This window comes from Apium graveolens, unplaced genomic scaffold, assembly GCF_009905375.1.
Source record: "Apium graveolens cultivar Ventura unplaced genomic scaffold, ASM990537v1 ctg5931, whole genome shotgun sequence".
Classification (NCBI taxonomy): Eukaryota; Viridiplantae; Streptophyta; class Magnoliopsida; order Apiales; family Apiaceae; genus Apium; species Apium graveolens.
In genome coordinates this window covers 13471-17960 of record NW_027419158.1, presented here as the reverse complement: position 1 = coordinate 17960, position 4490 = coordinate 13471, and positions in this window count along the sequence as shown.

The window sequence follows — 4490 nt, the reverse complement described above, 5'->3', positions numbered from 1 at the left end:
TATTTTAAATTATGAGAAATAATTCGCTACTAAAACAAATAATTTTTTGTGTATTACATTTAAAAATCTCATTTATTAACCTTAAATTATTATGATTTTTATTTAGTGTATTAAATTTACAACTAACAAAAAATCGATTGTTATTTAGGGTATCAAATTAACAACTAATAAAATATGTTGTACCCAACTTCTAAGTTCTAATAATATGATATATATTTGAAAATTTATTTAAAAAATTATATAGAAAAAGAATTTTATCAAAAACTCAAATTTTTATCCTCGCTAAACCGAACTTTTTTTAATCTGGTCTCATTTCAATTATTTTATCATGACCGCACCCCTAGATGTGGAAGGTCGTTATCAAAATTAGTTTAGAATTAGAATTGTAACTATTATTGAATCAGTTTGCAAATTGATTATTCAGTTTCTATCTTCTAACATTGATCCTCCGTGAAATTGTATTGTAATAGTTGTTGATATAAAATCAATGACATCTCAATTTCCCATCACGTTCTCTTTTGTGCCTCGTACATGCTCACTACTTAGGTCAATAAGTTTATCCTGATCTTGTCCATTTAAATTGGGGTTCTATCCATGCTAAGAGCATATGCACTCATTAAGGGCATCAATTCATCAATTGAATCCATGGGGTTAGTTACCATTCATGCTAAATCCACTTTTTTCCATAGTTTTTATACACCCATATACTCCATCAATTCATCAATTACTATTCATCAAATAAATAATATTATATATTATAAATTTAATTTCATCTCTATTATTTAATGGCCCCAAAAATAATATTCAATAATAGATTTCCAGATAATTTTAGATTTTTGATAAGATTGTGGATAAATTTATATTTTTGATAAGATTTTCGTTGAACCACATTATGACACTTGTCATGATCTAAATTTATAGATTGAAAATTGTCTATAAATAATATCATGATCTTGATATATCTCAAAATCACTCAAATCTTTGCAATAATGAATTCATCAAAAAGATTTTTAAGTATAAGACAACAAAACAGTCAAGAAGAATCTGAAATTATGAATACCATGGTGACTGAGCGGCAATGATGATGAAGTTCTTCGATACTCCAGATGAACCATAAGGATGGGGCTCACGTCTTGGAAAATGTTCTAATCATCCTAGAGAAGGGGTTTCTAATCGTCCTAGGAGTTGAAAAATTATCCAAACGGGTGGGGAGGGGTTTATAGTGGTCGTAATGGATGCCCGACTACTATTTTAGAGGCAGTCGCTTCTTACGACACTTGGGGTTGGAACACTTTTTTCGGTGTTCCTGGAGCTCAAAATGATATTAACGTTCTGGGCCAGTCTCCTGTGTTTGATAAAGTCATCGCAGAAAATAGCCCAACAGTGATATTTCACGTCAATGGGAAAAGATACAACAATGCTTATTACCTTGCTGATGGAATTTATCCTAGGTATTCAACATTTGTAAAAAACATATCAAATCCTGCCACAAAATCACACAAATTGTTCGCTAAGAAACAGGAGGCCTATCGCAAAGATGTAGAGAGGTGTTTTGGTATATTACAATCTCGATGGGCTATTCTTCGTCATGTTGCTCGGATGAATAAGCGTTCCACACTTAAAAGCATCACGATGACTTGCATCATCTTGCATAACATGATAGTCGGGGATGAATTTGTGGAAGAAGAATTTGTAGAGCCAGTAGAAGAAGATCTAAAGAATCCATTAGCAATCTTAGAGAATGTGAAATCTCAAATTAGTTTGATAAAATATATTATAAAATAACTTATAAAATAAAGCTATCAATGAAATAATACATTGTATATTCAATTTAAATTTTGGACAATGAATAATAATGTGAATTTTAAGTAATTTGTTGATTTTGGAAAATGAATAATAATATAAATATAAATTCATTATTGTTAATTTTAATTTTACACAGACAACATAGAGTCTCGTCTTTAGTGGTATTTATTAAAATGTATTTATACAAAAAAGTTGTGCATGAACAATTTAGAGGGGTGTATTCAATCAAGATTTTTAAATATTTTCAAAATTTATGGGTATTCAATTTAGATTTTGAAAAATCATTCAAAATCAGGAGGTATTCAATTTGGATTGTAAAAAATTCATTAAAATCTGAGTGTTTTTAATCCAGATTTAAAAAAAAATTAAAATATTAAGGTATTCAATTTGGATTTTAAAAATTCCAGATGTCATTCAAAACTCCATGGATTTTATTTTATTTAAAAAAATAAGTGGATTTTGATGGATTTTATAGTACAACTTTAATCTTTTGAAATATCTCCAAAATACATGAGATTTTGAAGGATTTCTAAACAAAATCACAAATAAACATTAGAATGTTATACATGTTTAGTAACCCGGCCATCTAAAATTTTAAGATATTTTCTCTACTGAATCTTATAATATTATTGTAACACCCTCCCTCTTAAAAGCAAGAATTTGAACCCGAGTTCGACCGGGATCTGATATAATGTCAAGTAATCTGCTCATCCGAAAGTTTAAGGTGTTAAAGTAAGGTATCAACTAAATCTCATAATATTTTTCTAAGAAAGCACTAAAATTACTGATATGGTACGCAAAATAATGAAGGAAATAGTTTAAGAAAAAAAATTACTTTAGAGACCATAATGTTTAGATATGTTCTCGATTTCGCAAAAAGAAAAATTTAAATATTTAGTCGTGCTAATATCTATCTCATTGATATCTATTCGATTTTAGGTAAATGAATGTTGTATTTTTGTTTAATGTTTCGATTTGAAATTTAGAAATTCATCTATTATCGTATATTGGTATAAATATTTCACGAGTCAAATATTAGCGATTGTTCGGCCTTTTTAGTAAATATGATAAGAATTTATAATTCAAATTCAAATTCCTAAGAAAGAAAAATAAAACATTTTTAGAGTTGTATGGCATCTTTGTTTTCTTGAGAGAGCACATCAAATTTAATTATAAAAAGGGCTTCAACCCACAACTCTAAGCATATTTCACTCCGTATATTATATCATTGCTTACCATTCGAAAGATGAATCATGAGTACTCTTCAAATTCATTGAATTACTCTTTTACTGCTCTTCCTATCCCAAATTCGACGGGTTACTCTTATCCTACTTTACCCAACAGTGAAGAACACAACCTTCAGCCATTCCAAAACACTATAATATCCGATGTTGATGTTGGTAATGGTATAGGTAATGTTAGTCATCTTGGAGATGGTAACGGTATGAGTTTTGAAGGCCAGTCTGGTGGAATGGCTTAGACTGATGGAAGCAATATTGAACAGACTGGTGGAAGTAGTGCTAGTCAAATTTCTGGGTCTAGGCCACGAGGATGTCCTCGTGGTTCAAAGAACAAGGCGAAAGAAAATGCCCTTGAAATGACTTCGACAATAAAGTCTATTATTCTTGAAATACCACCCGAGACTGAAGTCCTTGAATGGCTGAGACAATTTTCTCAATCACAGAATTATTTTATGAATGTTACGGGTGGTTCTGGAATGATTTCACAAGCGGCCATAAGCCACATGTCATCTGAACAACCATCAATATTTTCTGAGAATCTTGGCTTGCTTTCTTTTACAGAAATGGTTGGAAAGATATCTCCTTCAGAACCATCTGCTTCTTGCTTTTTTAGCGCTTCATTTACTAGGATGAATGGTGTCGTCATTGGTGGAATTCTTTGGAGGCTTATTAACTTGGGACCTATGTTTGTGACTGCTCTTATTTCCAAGAGCCCGGATGTCTTAGATGCCGTTTATCTGACCTCAGTTTGACATAGTCTTAAAGATTGAAGGTTTAGATCACATTATTCTCTATCTGTTATTATTTTTCAATGACATTTTATGTAATGATTATGTAGTGCTCTCGCTATTTTTAGTTAGAGATTTACTACATTCTAGTCATTTACATTTTCGGTAATTTTCATATTTAATTTTGGAAAACTTTGTTTAGGAGTTTTACACTTCTGCATCTTATTTGATTCAGTTTTATTAGGTATTATTCCTTACGTGCATGTCTTTTACATCTCTGAATTCTATTTATTTCGGGTTGAGATAGTTTTGCTTGCGGTGCACGTCTTTACCAACTCTAAATTTTATTTGATTCGGTTTGAGATTTGTTTTCCATATAATGCATGTTTTTTGTTGAAGTCGCGATCTTTTTAAAATTTGTTGATTTACAGCACATAATCCCTTTTTAGGTATCAAGATCCCATTTGTTTTAGTCCATTAAAATGCTTGCATGAGATATCTCTACATGTTTGGTAATTTCGTGGTCTTGATTTGTTATGGGTCGTGCTAAAAGGCCAGTTATCCAAACACTCACGTCGTCAATTACATGGCGTATCTTTCTTTTTTTGAAATAATTTACTTGGCGTATCTAGTTATTTGTACAATTAACCAAAAAATATCTATTATTTAAGATAAATTAATTTTTTTTAAAAACTCTTATAATAATAAGGATGAT